Below are 17,942 nucleotides of genomic sequence, written 5' to 3'. Positions count from 1 at the left end.
GATCCGCTCCCTATCACATTCCCTCCCAATACGACATGACTTACATTGGCCAAACTGTTCGTACTGTCGAAGATCATTGCCGAAAACACGGTTGGACTACGGAGTTCCGCGCTCTATCACATCCCCTCCTAATACCACATGACTTACATTGGCCAAACTGTGCGTACTCTCGAAGATCATTGCCGAAAACACAAACGGCAGACCAGGTTGCAGAGGCCTAACAAGTCGGCAGTCGCAGGACATTGCCTATCGGAATTTAATGGAGTAAATTACTACAATATTACGGTCCTATAACAGATGTCTGATTTCAGGAACAGTGTAATTAAAAATCCAACTGAGATTCACGTATGGAAATTGCTGATAAATTTTGACAGTGACTACATGGCATCGTTTTCACAGCGCCAGTTGACTACGTCTTTGAAGTTACGGAAATTTGTCACGAAATATTGAGCTATAAAATTGTTAAGGCTTCGTGGCCAGCTCTTTACAAACTGACTCTTGGCTTCTGTCTCGGATTCTTTGGCCGACGTTTATTTGATGTTTTTTCTGACATTTCAAGAGCAAAAGTGGCTGGCGCTCTCAAAGCTTCACCGTCCATTGCTGATGGAACGTCAGGAGAAATCATCAAATAAACGTCGCCGAAGAACCCGAGACAGAAGCCTACAGTCAGTGTGTCAGATACTAAATTATATACACAAACCTTAATCGTGAATCAGTTTACCTATTAATAAGGCGGCCGGTGTGGCCGAGTGGTTCTAGGCGCTTCAGTCTGGAACCGCGCGACCGCTACGGTCGCAGCTTCAAATCCTGCCTCGGGCATGGATGTGTGTGATGTCCTAGGTTAGATAGGTTTAAGTAGTTCTAAGTTCTAGGGGACTGATGACGTCAGATATTAAGTCCCGTAGTGATCAGAGCCATTTGAACCATTTGAACTTACACTCCTGGAAATTGAAATAAGAACACCGTGAATTCATTGTCCCAGGAAGGGGAAACTTTATTGACACATTCCTGGGGTCAGATACATCACATGATCACACTGACAGAACCACAGGCACATAGACACAGGCAACAGAGCATGCACAATGTCGGCACTAGTACAGTGTATATCCACCTTTCGCAGCAATGCAGGCTGCTATTCTCCCATGGAGACGATCGTAGAGATGCTGGATGTAGTCCTGTGGAACGGCTTGCCATGCCATTTCCACCTGGCGCCTCAGTTGGACCAGCGTTCGTGCTGGACGTACAGACCGCGTGAGACGACGCTTCATCCAGTCCCAAACATGCTCAATGGGGGACAGATCCGGAGATCTTGCTGGCCAGGGTAGTTGACTTACACCTTCTAGAGCACGTTGGGTGGCACGGGATACATGCGGACGTGCATTGTCCTGTTGGAACAGCAAGTTCCCTTGCCGGTCTAGGAATGGTAGAACGATGGGTTCGATGACGGTTTGGATGTACCATGCACTATTCAGTGTCCCCTCGACGATCACCAGTGGTGTACGGCCAGTGTAGGAGATCGCTCCCCACACCATGATGCCGGGTGTTGGCCCTGTGTGCCTCGGTCGTATGCAGTCCTGATTGTGGCGCTCACCTGCACGGCACCAAACACGCATACGACCATCATTGGCACCAAGGCAGAAGCGACTCTCATCGCTGAAGACGACACGTCTCCATTCGTCCCTCCATTCACGCCTGTCGCGACACCACTGGAGGCGGGCTGCACGATGTTGGGGTGTGAGCGGAAGACGGCCTAACGGTGTGCGGGACCGTAGCCCAGCTTCATGGAGACGGTTGCGAATGGTCCTCGCCGATACCCCAGGAGCAACCGTGTCCCTAATTTGCTGGGAAGTGGCGGTGCGGTCCGCTACGGCACTGCGTAGGATCCTACGGTCTTGGCGTGCATCCGTGCGTCGCTGCGGTCCGGTCCCAGGTCGACGGGCACGTGCACCTTCCGCCGACCACTGGCGACAACATCGATGTACTGTGGAGACCTCACGCCCAACGTGTTGAGCAATTCGGCGGTACGTCCACCCGGCCTCCCGCATGCCCACTATACGCCCTCGCTCAAAGTCCGTCAACTGCACATACGGTTCACGTCCACGCTGTCGCGGCATGCTACCAGTGTTAAGGACTGCGATGGAGCTCCGTATGCCACGGCAAACTGGCTGACACTGACGGCGGCGGTGCACAAATGCTGCGCAGCTAGCGCCATTCGACGGCCAACACTGCGGTTCCTGGTGTGTCCGCTGTGCCGTGCGTGTGATCATTGCTTGTACAGCCCTCTCGCAGTGTCCGGAGCAAGTATGGTGGGTCTGACACACCGGTGTCAATGTGTTCTTTTTTCCATTTCCAGGAGTGTATTAATAAAAGCCGAAAAAAAAAGACGCATAACCCTGATGGCAAGCAAGCACAGATTCATTGTTGAGTCTCACTGACGTAATATTGTGTCGCAGACAGTTTCTGGCAGACATTATCGCTCGACCACTCAAAGAATCGAGTTCGCATCTATGTCTGATTCAAGGAAAGCAGAAAGCTGAAAGTTGAATCATCTACTGAGCTGCTCCATAAGTTTATTTATATAAACGAAGTCAACCTGTGTTCCATGCTGAAGTAGAGTATCAGCAAACATATAACTTTATGCACAAAAAACTGAAAGCCACAGTTTTGGATTCGTATTTTTTCGCTGTCCTGTTTTTCTGAAACGATTGCAATCAACTGGACGCCAATAAGGCAACTTGGGTGTTACTGGTCAGCTATCCACCTCTGTGAAAGGTGAATGCTAGGTTGAAGGGCAGAGTGAAACAAACTGCCCAGTCGAGATTCGACCCTAAACTCTCTCGGTTTGCAGTGAAACACTCTACCACTAGCCCAGCGCGCCGAATGCAGCCATAATAACGCTTGCTGCGGTCTCCAGTTATGGCGGCTGTTCCCTGGGTAGCAATGGCATCGTTTTCACAGTGGTCAGGAATTTGGCCCGTAATAATTTAGACAACTGCATACGAAATATTTATAAATCATATACATAAATCTTCCTCATGAATCGGTGTTTCTATTAGTCTAAACTGGATAAAAAACCCTACAGCAATTTCTATGATTATAACCTGTCCGTAGAGATGGACGCAAACAGGCGACTTCAACATATTTACATAGAGAAGAGACTAGATGACACTATTAATGGCATTTGTTACCTGTGACTCATCATTTATTGGCCTTCCGTTTACTTAAGTACTGTTATTATACCGTTCTTTGGCTTGTTCTCCTCTCCGTTTCAGTAATTCGAAGTAGTGTTTTTAGTGTGCAACAACTTTTTCACGCCCACGTTTTCCTTTTCCTTCCACAAGATACTTCAATCCGTATAGTGATCCACGATTGTTTACATGGTTATTTAATGACCTTTCTACTCACTTTATGTGAAAAACTGTTTTCAAATGATATGAATTTATCATGGAATGGATTAATTTTTACGATAGCATTTGATTCATTATAAATTTCAAAAAAAAAAAAAAACTGCTTCAACCGAACTAACTTAAGGACATCACGCACATCCATTGCCGACGCAGGATTTGAACCTGCGACCGTAGCGGTCCCGCGGTTCCAGACTGCAGCGCCTAGAACCGCTCGGCAATATAAATTTCATTCCAGGCATCTCTTGTAAACTATTCTCGAAAATATTTTGTTTCTGGAGTCATTATTCTCATTTGCACTGAGGAATATCAATATTGAAAGGCGGTATCTCATTTGTTCTAACTAACTGTGAAGAACCCCCCCACCCCCCCCCCCCAGCGATACAGATGACCGTACCGTAGGTGTAACCACAACGGAGGGGTATCTGTTGAGAGGCCAGACAAACGTGTGGTTCCTGAAGAGGTGCAGCAGCCTTTCCAATAGTTTCAGGGGCAACAGTCTGGATGATTGACTGACCTGGCCTTGTAACACTAACCAAAACGGCCTTGCTGTGCTGGTGCTGCAAACGGCTGAAAGCAAGGGGAAACTACAGCCGTAATTTTTCCCGAGGGCATGCAGCTTTAGTGTATGGTTAAATGATGATGGCCTCCTCTTGGGTAAAATACTCCCTAGGTGACTGGCGTTCTACGGATCGGAGCGTGGAATGTCAGATCCCTTATTCGGTCAGGTAGGTTAGAAAATTTAAAGAGGGAAATGGATAGGTTAAAGTTAGATATAGTGGGAATTAGTGAAGTTCGGTGGCAGGAGGAACAAGACTTTTGGTCCGGTGAATACAGGGTTATAAATACAAAATCAAATAGGGGATATGCAGGAGTAGGTTTAATAATGAATAAAAAAATAGGAGAGCGGGTAAGCTACTACAAACAGCATAGTGAACGCATTATTGTGGCAAAGATAGATACGAAGCCCACGAATACTACAGTAGTACAAGTTTATATGCCAACTAGCTCTGCAGATGATGAAGAAATTATGAAATGTATGATGAGATAAACGAAATTATTCAGGTAGTAAAGGGAGACGAAAATTTAATAGTCATGGGTGACTGGAATTCGATAGTAGAAAAAGGGAGAGACCGAAACATAGTAGCTGAATATGGATTGTGGCTAAGAAATGAAAGAGGAAGCCGCCTGGTAGAGTTTTGCACAGAGCATAACTTAATCATAGCTAACACTTGGTTCAAGAATCATGAAAGAAGGTTCTATACATGGAAGAATCCTGGAGATACTAGAAGGTATCAGATAGATTATATAATGGTAAGACAGAGATTTATGAACCAGGTTTTAAATTGTAAGACATCTCCAGGGGCAGATGTTAACTCTGACCACAATCAATTGGTTTTTAACTGTAGATTAAAACTGAAGAAATTGCAAAAAGTTGGGAATTTAGGGACATGGGACCTGGATAAACTGAATAAACCAGAGGTTGTACAGAGTTTCAGGGAGAGCATAAGGGCGCAATTGACAGGAATGGGGGAAAGAAGTACAGTAGAAGAAGAATGGGTGGCTCTGAGGGATGAAATAGCGAAGGCAGCAGAGGATCAACTAGGTAAAAAGACGAGGGCTAATAGAAATCCTTGGGTAACAGAAGAAATATTGAATTTAATTGATGAAAGGAGAAAAAATAAAAATTCAGTAAATGAAGCAGGCAAAAAGGAATACAAACATCTCAAAAATGAGATCGACAGGTAGTGCAAAATGGCTAAGCAGGCACGGCTAGAGGACAAATGTAAGGATGTAGAGGCTTATCTCACTAGGGGTAAGATAGATACTGCCTACAGGAAAATTAAAGAGACCTTTGGAGAAAAGAGAACCACTTGTATGAATATCAAGAGCTCAGATGAAAACCCAGTTCTAAGCAAAGAAGGGAAAGCAGAAAGGTGGAAGGAGTATATAGGAGGTCTATACAAGGGCGATGTACTTGAGGACAATATTATGGAAATGGAAGAGGATGTAGATGAAGATGAAATTGTAGATACGATACTGCGTGAAGAGTTTGAGAGAGCACTGAAAGACCTGAGTCGAAACAAGGCCCAGGGAGTAGACAACATTCCATTAGAACTACTGACGGCCTTGGGAGAGCCAGTCCTGACAAAACTACCATCTGGTGAGCCTGATGTGTGAGACAAGCGAAATTCCCTCAGACTTCAAGAAGAATGTAATAATTCCAATCCCAAAGAAAGCAGGTGTTGACAGATGTGAAAATTATCGAGCAATCAGTTTAATAAGTCACAGCTGCAAATACTAACACGAATTCTATACAGACGATTGGAAAAACTAGAAGAAGCCGACCTCGGGGAAGATCAGTTTGGATTCCTTAGAAATATTGGAACACATGAGGCAATACTGACCCTACGGCTTATCTCAGAAGAAAGGTTAAAGAAAGGTAAACCTACGTTTCTAGCATTTGTAGACTTAGAGAAAGCTTTTGACAATGTTGACTGGAATACTCTCTTTCAAATTCTAAAGGTGGCAGGGGTAAAATACAGGGAGCGAAAGGCTATTTACAATTTGTACAGAAAGCAGATGGCAGTTATAAGAGTCGAGGGGCACGAAAGGGAAGGAGCGGTTGGGAAGGGAGCGAGACAGGGGTGTAGCCTCTCCCCGATGTTATTCAATCTGTATATTGAGCAAGCAGTAAAGAAAACAAAAGAAAAGTTCCGAGTAGGTATTCCAATCTATGGAGAAGAAATAAAAATTTTGTGGTTCGCAGATGACATTGTAAATCTGTCAGAGACAGCAAAGGACTTGGAAGAAGAGTTGAGCGGAATGGACAGTGTCTTGAAAGGAGGATATAAGATGAACATCAACAAAAGCAAAACGAGGGTAATGGAATGTAGTCGAATTAAGTCGGGTGATGCTGAGGAAATTAGATTAGAAAATGAGACATTTAATGTAATAAAGGAGTTTTGCTATTTGGGGAGCAAAAGAACTGATGATGGTCGAAGTAGAGAAGATATAAAATGTAGACTAGCAACGGCAAGGAAAGCATTTCTGAAGAAGAGAAATATGTTAACATCGAGTATGGATCTAAATGTCTGGAAGTCATTTTTGCAAGTACTTGTATCGAGTGTAGCCATGTATGGAAGTGAAACATGGACGATAAATAGTTTGGACAAGAAGAGAATAGAAGCTTTCGAAATGTGGTGCTACAGAAGAATGCTGAAGATTAGATGGGTAGATCACATAACTAATGAGGAGGTACTAAACTGAAATGGGGAAAAGAAGAGTTTGTGGCATAACTTGACAATAAGAATGGACCGGTTGGTAGGACATCTTCTGAGGCATCAGGGGATCACATATTTACCATTGGAGGGCAGCGTAGAGGGTAAAAATCGTAGAGGGGGACCAAGAGATGAATACACTAAGCAGATTCAGAAGGATGTAATTTGCAGTAAGTGCTGGGAGATGAAGAAGCTTGCACAGGATAGGGTAGCATGGAGAGCTGCATCAAACCAGTCTCAGGACTGAAGACCACAACACACAACAACAACAACTGTGGACCACTATCATAGAGAGAATTTGTTACTGCGCTCACGGGTATTTTCTTGCTTTCAGCTTCATCAAACTAAACATCAGCTAGGGTCCTACTGCCTTTGTCCATTGAGCGATTGGTAATTTATTCCGATCGTTGTTTACTGAGACTTGCTGTCTATTTTGAAACGTGTTGCTTGTATATGTCACTCTGAAGCGGAGTGCAGTATTCAATAAAACTTGGCCATCCATTATAATGTTAACTTACTTTCTGAAGTTCTCTCTTATTACCGTAACTCCGTAATCTCTGGTCACAGATGTAAATAGTGGTTTTCTTTGTCCAGACATTTGTACTTTCCGATTTATTGGAGTTAGCTAGCATTGTGGCACTTCTACTAGAGCCACATCTATGTGCGTTAATTATCAGCTGATGACTAGAGCTGGTTCGTTTTTCAAGTGTACTTCTGCAAGTGCACTTTCACAAGCACTCTGTTACATCTATGTCAGCCAGTCTATGGATTCAGTTGTTTTTCAAACGCTTTTCTTGAGCGCTGTGTGGAAATATGTGGAAAACGTAGTACTCTGAGAAGTTTTTTCGTCATTTCAGTCACACTTTCATCTGAGAGCGCCTACGTGGATGATGTTAACATTAGACGAGAAGTTGGTACATCAGCCTTCTACATCCAAAAGCGCTCGAAGGTCCATCTGAAACGTTACAAGTAGAAACAGCGGCAACAATAGAAGCCGCCGTGCTACTGTAAGCGGGCAACGGTTTACCTAATTTGATTTTCTGTGATGTTTTCAAGAGCAGTGACACGAAAATTTACTCTGTATGGTTTGTACATGAAGATACGTAATGGAGACGTGAAATAAAAACGACTGACGAACCGAAATCCTTCCCGTTTCTTGTACAAGTTATATCGTCCCTCCCTTCATTAGTTATGTCGAGAATTACTCGTATGAGCGATTAACTTTGAATGCTGCCAGCAATCAACTGCTCTGCTTAGACAAAAACAGTATGAATTAATTCGTTGCGGAGGCCAGCTTCTCAGTACAAATACGCTCCCAGCATGTATCACACACGTGGCTTGTTAAACAATTGTATTAACATTACCCGATATAAAACAATGCTATGGGGATATAAATACCTACTTGGCTATGTTGTTGCCATGTTAATAAAAATATTCTGTCCTGACATGATTCGAACGGTGAAATACTTACAAGTATTTGGTAAAATTTAATTTCACTTTTTCAGGGAAGAGATTATCTCGATACTAGATGGGGTACCCGGCTTCGCTCAGGGAGTTTATTTGAGATTATGTGGTAGTTGGAATAAATGAATAAACTTCAAGGTATAAAAGGTAATATTCTTTAGTGAAAACATGTAACTATTTACAATAGTCGTCTATAAACAATATTTTTCATTTTGTTACGGGGAGGTGTGTATACACACAAATTTTTCGAATTTACTACTTGAGAGCAAGCTAAGTGTAGTTTACCGTGAGAGAAGCAGAAGTCTTTGACGTTGATGACGCACTATTTTAAAGTTTGACCTTGCGCTTTGGTAATTGTAAAACCCCTTTTGCTGCAGAACTGACAAACTCACCTCCTCTTTTATTTCTGGGCAATGTCTAAGATAAAAATCAGATCAACTTTTTTATCAACGAATAGACCAAGCATACTTTACACAGTTTTCAAGCATTATTTTCGATTTATATTCGGTCACTGTATCACTTTGGCTACTCACGCTCCACTGTTTGTTTTTATGCACTCACTGCAGTACTTTTCCGCAATTCTTGATTCTGCAATCCGTTCACTTCGTTGTTCTTCCGTTTCTCTGCCTCTCATGGTGCTCATTCTTGTTCGTTGGGAACTTGAACGTGCTTCGCACTATTCATCTCTTTCGTTTTTTTTATTTATTTTTTGCTGCTTTTTTTGACTACTCATACTTCGCTGTTTGTTTTTATTAACTCACTGCACTACTTGTTCGGTTCCTCCCTTCGTCACTGATAAGAAATATGTTCGAACTGACGACGGGTCTTGCTTTATATACCCCTACCAGTGGGTAGCCTTACGATTGGCGAATTCCAGAACATACCAAAAGGCTTCGAAAGGTCAGCAACGGTCTAGAACATTCCACAACATTCGAGTGTGCAATAAAGTGTTTCACAGTGATCTGGGATGTTCCTGAACATTCTGTTATTTCCCCGAATATTCCAGACTGTTCCCTAACATTCCAGAACATTCTGCATCATTGTGAAACATTCTGGAATGATGTGAAATGTTCTAGAATACTCTTCAATGTTCGGGAATGTTCTAGAAATTTCTAGAGGGCGAAACCTCCTAGCCCTTATATCTTCAAACGCACGTCCTTCAAGTAACGGGAACCTTATTCATGGATGGGGCATAGAGGGCTACCACACCATATAACGCCCTTGATCGAACAGGGACTCGTTTATGAGTTTTAGTGGCACGCACACTGTACACATACATTTATAATACGAGGCCTGTTCAGAAAGTAAGCTCCGATTTATTGCCAAATTGAAACCACAGTGAACATCAGAAATGTTTTACTTTTAACAATTAGCTACACCTTTCAGCTACTTCTCTACGTAGTCGCCGTTCTGACTTAGACTTTTGTCATAGCGTTGTACCAACTTTTCAATAGCCTCATCATAGAAGGCAGCCGCCAGTGCTTTCCGCCAGTTCTCCACGCTGGCCTACACCTCGTTGTCTGTGTCAAAATGTTGTCTTCAAAGACAGCGGTTCATGTGACCAGAGATGAAACTCAGGGGGAGACAATTGCGGACTGTATTGTGGGTAATCTCACATTTCCATTTGAAAACTATGCAGGAGCATCTTCATTGCCCCTGCAGAATGCGGCTGAGAATTGTCTTGAAGAAGAAACAGCACGACAGTTGTGTAATGTTAGCTGCATAGCTTCAGGCGAAATTTCTCACCAGGCCCTCGTACTTGGCGGCAGACACTATTTTCTAGACATCTTTACGCACTCACTGCGAGCTCAGAAATGAGAAGAGCGACGTGATGCTAACTGGGGTTATACTAGAGACACTACCCAACACATCTGTGCAAAGCTTTATCGGATTTTCATAGTCGTTTCCATTTCGCGACCGATCGGAGCTTACTTTCTGAACGCCCCTCGTACATGTAGATTACAAGTAAATATATTAGTACTAATGCAGGTTGGAGCTTTGAAAATTATACCCCGTTAAATTTAAACTATAATCGGTCTGGCTTTAATGAATGAATTTCAACTATTTAGTAAAACTCTTTGAAACTATTCACTGTAATAGTATTGTCGGATGAAGCCCGTAAATGTTTAATGTTACCAATCTTTCCGTAATGGTGTCTGGGCGTCATTACGACAAACGAAAGGCAGACGGCAAAAGAATATCCGTACCAAATGTCTTATATTGCTAGGCTCTTAGTTATTTCACATGAGAGGGTAAAAAACAAGCAAATATACTATTACATTTAATGTATATAATATAGAGCAACATTTATATACATCAGCTGCACAGAAAATAGGGTTGTAGCCTGTCGCTTCCAGAACAAGAATGCTTTATTCTCTTTATGTCATAGACACAGAGTTCTGTCAAGGAGGTTCTAGGGCATGGCTTCTGCGAATTATCACAATACAATTAACTAAATCCAGCGTCCTTTCACCTGTTACAATTTCATATTTATTTACGTCGGTGGAAAATCGGCGTTTTTAGATTAATACTCAGGTTTTCTTTCTCTTTCGTTATTACAATTGGTTCATGAATCACACATTTAATAGACTTTTTCTAGGTGACGGTACAATGTGTATTGTCAAATATTTCATTATAAAGAGCCCACCATAAAGCAGCACAGATCATTCTCACTAAAAAACAAATTTTGTTTTACAGAAATAGTGGACTGCTTTTTCTGGAAGTATGTGATTCACAGTGAAACGTAAACACGCTGTTCCAAACAGTTTAAAATTACTTTCAATGTTTCCTCAAGTTCCTGTTGAGTGTCACTGAAATCACTTGAAATCAATATTGTATGGCACATCTAATACATAACAGTACATGAGTAACTATTCTTACAGAACACTGCAATAAATCTTGGATATCAACATGGTGTACAGCTATTCACGTGGTGGAGTTGTGGCCTCTAAACATCTTGACATGAAATAAAAGAGAGGCAGGCTACATTACTTGCAATCTGACCCCATGCCATTCGTACAAAGCATCAGCAGTAATTACTTCAAGACGGTGGGAAAGACATTGATAATCAACTATATCCCAGCCATGTTCGACAAGCGATGTGTCAGATTTTCACATTCCTCGCTACATCTTACTGGGTGTTGTTCTGCTGAAATATTGAGTGTAGAGTCGCTTGGAGATAGTGAGTGGCTCACTCCTAGAAAATCTCTCTGAATGCAGTAGTTTGCTGCTGATGATATCCTTCACGCAGGAGGCAGTGTGATGTACTCAACCGTGACCCCATACCATCACAGTCAGTACTTGCCGATATTTCATTCAGAATGGCCGCCGGCTGCCAGGGTATTGCGTATATCGAACTTTTGGAAAATTGTAGTTTGAATTTTTAATACCAGATTGGAGATACAGCACAAATTCAAATTGGACAACGATGAGGCAGTATATCTTCACATCGTTCAAATAATACATCAATGTTTAGTTTGAACTGTTTTGGGGTAATCGTTTACAGCTACATCTCGATACCTAGACCAGTAATTAACCTCATCTCCAAATCTAACTATGAAGGTGACCTTCACCCTTCATTACTTTACTCGACGTATGACGATGGATACCTGCTTATTATGTTTCTGGACTATTTTGTAATGGAGGGACAGAGGTGGAAGTAATTTAAGTGAATTCAGCGTTTCTCATATGCGTTTACAATTAAATAAATGCTGTATTTGATGCACTGCGTGGCAGAAGTAGTTCTTCACAACATTCAAGCAGGCATCTTCTGATAGGCTGCCTGCAGAATTGTCGTGGGCGCTTATTGTTTTCACGGGAGTTGAGGCATTCCAGGAGAGTCCCCGCCTGTGAAATTGCTTTAGTAACCTCATTTTGTGGTGTGCCACCGGAGTGACGCTTCAAGCACGTGACCTCCAGATCTGTGTACCAAAATAATTCACAACAAATCATACAGATATACGCGTTCAGATACTTCTCCCCCCTCCCCCCCCCCCCCACAATTGTTTGCAATGCTTATGCTTAATATTGGCATCAACGGGCCCTTACGTGTATTCTTCAACACCGATCAGTATCGACTGAGACGAACTAATGATGCCCACAGCACACCAAGTGGAACGCCATGTACTGTATATGGTAGCAAAAACCATAACTGAAATTCGTTAACAAAAGTAGAACCACAAAGAAAGCAAACAGAGGTTAAGGAAAGTGCAGGTATTTGAGGAGATACAAACAGAAGTTTCATGTCACATGTGCTGAGCTGTTTGACATTGCGCTTACTTATCTTTAAAAAAATGGTTCAAATGGCTCTGAGCACTATGGGACTCAACTGCTGTGGTCATAAGTCCCCTAGAACTTAGAACTACTTAAACCTAACTAACCTAAGGACATCACACACATCCATGCCTGAGGCAGGATTCGAACCTGCGACCGTAGCAGTCGTACGGTTCCGGACTGCGCGCCTAGAACCGCGAGACCACAGTGGCCGGCACTTATCTTTACCTCGGAAGGAATTGTTGTTGTAGCATCGCGCAACATATGTAAACATCAGTGGAAAGCTCACTGATGAAACTCCACCTCTTGCTAGTATAGTTCATAGCATTCCAACCCAGCGAATCGCGACTAAATCTCTGTCACGTTACGAGCTGGCAATGTTGTCTTATTACTCGAACCGGTGTCTACCGACTTTATGAAAGTACGCTGCTAGCACGAAAATATGACTATCCGTTCTGTATCAGGACACTTGATAAGTTAACAGAATAATGCTATAAGATAACAGAAAAATGTTATAAGATATTTCCTTTCAAGCTGGCCCATGAGTCTAACAACAAAGGAAACAAATGTTAAACAAGCTTATCTCTCATATCAACTTTACGGTAAGGTTTATAATTTTATTTTAGCTACGAACAAATGTTATAATGGTTAAATATTTCCGCTTAAAATAAGCAAATATAAATAAAGTTATGTGTTTCTCAGTTTCATCATCACATGCTGCCCACTCCAAAGCCAAGGTTTGTTCTTCCATCCTATTTTCTGTTATCTCACACTAGAAGTACACTTTCAAGTGGATGGTGACCTGTGTCAACCAAGAGATATGCATTACAACACTTTTTCGAGGTTCCGTTCATCAGTTCCGACCAAGCCATTCATGACGTTTCCTTCAGTTACCAGGCGAATGCCGGACCTGAAAATCAGCTCACAGACAGTCCTAATTGTTTATCCGATTCAACTTCTGGTCAAACAGTATCAAAAGTATTACAGCAACCAACCCTATCAACTTGCGTTTGTTTAACGTACATTAAAAAAGCAGGAAAAAGACGGCTCTACTTTCCTAAATTGTCATTACGATTGCCTAACAAATTTATTAATTACAAAGGAGATTGTCAACATTCGAAGAACGATGTAGAGAATAATAAGTAAGTCAAGTATAACATTAATCCAAAACTAAAATTTGCGATGGTACTGGAGTTTTGGTGGGCTTTTTCTCGGTTGTGAGACAAATACTGAGACAAAAATGACGCCCCACTAATAAGAATAAATAAAACGAAAGACAATGTTGTGAAAGGCAATAGGTGATTACAATGTGCCATGTTAACGATGTCCGAGAACAACCTCCACACAAAAAGCAGCGGGCGCGCCTGTTCTATTTGTTATCGACAAATAAACAATTATTTTCAGATGAGTCCTTCAACTTTTAACTACACAATTTTCATGCATTTGACAGATCAATAATCAACAAGTGTCGACGTCCACTCTCATCAGTTTATTATGCAGTAATGCAAGGTAATAGGTCTTGGGGTGCTTCAGCTCTAAGGAAAATCTTTCCCAAGTATGGAAATGAAATTAAAACAAAGCTTAGTTTTGTAACAAGAATGGGAAAGGCTTGGAGGTGGTAGGGCAGCGTAAAGATATTTAGCGACCACATGCAACTGTTTATCACTGTTTTCCCCCATTTCGTCTACAATGGACATATCAATGTAATTCAGACCATTTCACTGGTACCTTACCATTACACATCACTTCTGGTATTCCTTCCTATGTGAAACCAGAAGCACATAAATTTGAGCCTTCCAGGCTCGTGTAAACCTCTGAATGCAGCGTCTAGTTTATATGCACCATTCGCTTATGCTGTTTGAGATTTCCCGAAGTAGTAACGGCCTGAAGATTTTGTTTCCACGCCGCAGCTGCTCGTCATCTTCAGGAGCGACTATGGCAGGCTGTTGTGGCTCGCCAGTTTATACACTGGTTCGCAGTGAAAGTGCAGGTCCCAAGATGCGAGGCTGTAGCAGCAACACCGGAGACGTTGACGATTAAAGTCCCCTGACGGGGAGGAGCTGCAGTTTCCTCATGCGCGGCGTGGGAAGTTCGGCTGCAAGTTCCGGACACCACCGAGTGTGCGAGCCCGCCCAATTCGTTGTCTGCGATCAGCGATTCCTGGTTCCCACGCTTTGCTGAGTTGAAAACCTCTTTCTCTGTTAATTGTCAGTTATACCTATTTCGAGTGCTTCTTTAATGACGTAGTCCCAGTACGTCCACGCAGATGAAATGATCTTCGTCCATCCGTGTCTCATATCAAGAATGTTCAAAAACAGTAGTATTTCTGGCAGCCGTGATCTTGTATGACTTCTCTGTCTGTCGCATCTGTCTTTAACAGTGCGACACGTTTGATCAAAGTACTATTTTCCGCACTAACATAAGTGGCCTCCTTAGATCTCGCCCGTCTTTTACAGGGCCCAGAATCCCTTTTACTCGTTCCGGACGACGGAAGACACATTTTATTCCGTGTTTCCAGAAAATTCTGGCGATCGTGAAGGACACATAGGTCCAACCGTAGGTAAAGCAACTCGTAGACTTTTGGTTATTGGTGTAACGGGAAAATGTAATCAGCCTACATAGGAGAGTGCTTACAAATGGCTCGTGTGACCCATCCCAGAATATTGCTCATATGTATGGAACCCTTACTACATAGAAGTAACATAAGATATTGAACGTATACAGAGGAGGGCAGTACGAATGGTCACATGCTACTTTGATCCTTGGCAGAGTGTCAGAGAGATGCTGAAGAAACTGCTCTGGCAGTCTGTTGAAGGTAGAAGTGAGCTATCCCGAGAAAGCCTGCTTGCAGCTCCAAGAACCAGGTTTAATAATGACTCTAGGAACATACTACGACCCTCTGCATATCGCTCCAGTACTGATCATGAAGACGAGAACACTGTAAGGGTCTAAAGAATGCATGCAGCCGTACGGTACGTAACACGCGCTCGCCAGCCGACCTGTCTGGAATGTTGAAGATTAGCTTGGTCAGTAGACGCGCGTCCGGCCGCACTGCGACACAGAGTACGCGACTGGCCGCCGTCCGCAGCAGGCAGTATTAACTAGCGCGGCCTCGGGCGCGAATATCTCTCTTTTCTTAGCTCACCATGGAGCCTTTCGATACGACCGTAATTAGGATGTCAGACACAGTGACGATGGGTTCACGTAGCATCCATGTTTTATAATCCGCCTTGTTTAGTAAATCTTTTTAAATTAACTTCTCGTGTTCGCGTATTGCCATATCTCAAGGACCCACTGCTTTCAAATCCTGACAAAATATTCATGTAATTATCATCTGGGGCAACAACACGAACTACCCCCTTATAGCACATAAATTATTGCATGCACGGAGGGGTTTAAACATCCTTCCTGCCCACTATACGTAAACGGAATGGAAAATAACCCTTGAAGTCTAATATATGCTGGCTGAAATGCATTGCGAAAACTTAATTATCAGAGTGCCTACACTGGAAAAACACAGAGTGAAGCTGACTGCTGATAAGCTCTCCGGATCTGAAATAACTTGAGTCCTATGATCGAGTTCTGAATACACCGATGACATGTAGTAGATACAGATCGGTGTTTATACGAACCGAAGGAGCCACCTTCTCTTCTACGATCCATGACATTAAGAAATGGGATGTCTCCATTGTTCTCCACTTGCATGGTGAAACAAATGTTCGAACCCAGGGACATCAATATTATGAGCATATTGATGTAGTATTCTGGCAACATTCATCTTCTTTAACATTTGAAGGTGACAAGCAGCTGTTTCGCGGAAAAACTATGCTGTTCAGGAAAGACAATCTGAAGCCACGTCTGATAACCTTTCAAGCGTCGTTCCATTATTTCGTAAAATCCAATTAGACTTGACAGAGAGATGCCGTTTGAGCGACAGTTTGATAAGGGTGCTTACAAATATATGCATTTCTCTCACTCACTGAACACTGCGAAAGACAAGTGGACACGATGAGCCCCAATTCAGCACGCTTTTTAAATCTCTCAAGATGTTTCATTTTCGTCTGGGACTTCCGAGCAACACAGGGACTAACGAGTTCCTCCTAATCAACAATAGACATTACAAGCTTCACGGTGGAAAAACAGGTAAATGAACGCTGTTTTACAGCTGTCTTGATATGCAAATGGAGAAAAGTTTGTAGTAATGTACAGGAAAAGGGTCGAAAGTTACTTTCAAGTTTACAGATGGATCAGGTCGTTCAGCTTAACATGATAGGGGTCATAAACCACCCGTGGACTACTGATGGATCAGTGACATCAGCGGACACTAAAGAATCATATCTCGTGGCAGTAGGATTTCAACTCATCCCGAATACGTTCGCACATGCTTGGCATTTAGTCCGTTTCAGTTTTCAATGCGTTACAGTAACCACCAAAGAAATTGTGAAGGACAACGGAGGGCGTCATACTTAAAATGCAAAAATGTTCATGGAAGATCTATACTATATTTGAGGACATACTTATCTCTAGTCAAACGTAATGGAGAAGTATTGGTGGAATTTCATTTATTCCGCGCTGTGTACTTCAATAAACAGTAAATCAACGTGTTATTGGCGTTTAAATTACGGAGGTACTTTAAGTAATCTTACTACCTGTAATCAAACGTTACCGCTGGCGGAAATAATAAAACGAGCTTCATTACCTTCAGCTATAAACACACAGAAACATCGTAATGTCTCCGCTATGGAAGTTTTTATTCCTGTTGCGGGGTTGACTGTAGCTGTAGATGCAACAAAGCTATTCATTGACTGCATTTATTTAGCTGTATTTATGCTTCGCGTAGCAACAACGATTTCAGTTGTCTGTACGTCTGTATTGAAAAGTGGAAACAGCTCTGCATTGTGTCATGGCATTTATTTTGCTGCGTAATTTCCCTCGGCGCTAACTGAGATTGCTTGTGTTTCCTCAACAGTAACTGTGTTTCCGATCCTCCGTATAAACCTCTGTTATTCCATTAGAGAAGTGCTCCCAACGCAGTAATACTTCGAAGACAGCCATTTCAGGTCTGTAAATAAATAATATATCTACATTATTGCGCGGGACGTCGGTATTTTCCCGGATGTATCAGTAGATGGGTGGAAGTAACAGCGGTCAAGTGATACTGCATTTCATAGGCTTTTTTCTGCGTTATGGCGATTGTGCTTATAAGGCGCAAAATTATTGTTATGTAAGATATGTTGTATGGAAAGTTATTTTAGACACTATCTTTATCAATTCAGCGATCGGCTATTTGCACTGATCTACATTCAGATACTGTTGACATGTTTAGACTCAACGATTCAGATTAAAAATAGTCACCCTCAGATGTTATACCCACAAAAGATTAATATCTAAAACACAAAAGCAGAAAACAGTAAGATAATCAAGTTTAAATAAAGCAACAGGCCATAGTGACGCTTGACCACATAGTAATGGAAAGTGCGGTATCCGTTGGCTACCTGTCCATCATATCCAAAGTACTTGT

This window comes from Schistocerca nitens, chromosome 1 (genome assembly GCF_023898315.1).
Source record: "Schistocerca nitens isolate TAMUIC-IGC-003100 chromosome 1, iqSchNite1.1, whole genome shotgun sequence".
Classification (NCBI taxonomy): domain Eukaryota; kingdom Metazoa; phylum Arthropoda; class Insecta; order Orthoptera; family Acrididae; genus Schistocerca; species Schistocerca nitens.
The sequence above is the reverse complement of the archived record's forward strand: the minus strand, read 5'-3'. Positions refer to the sequence as shown.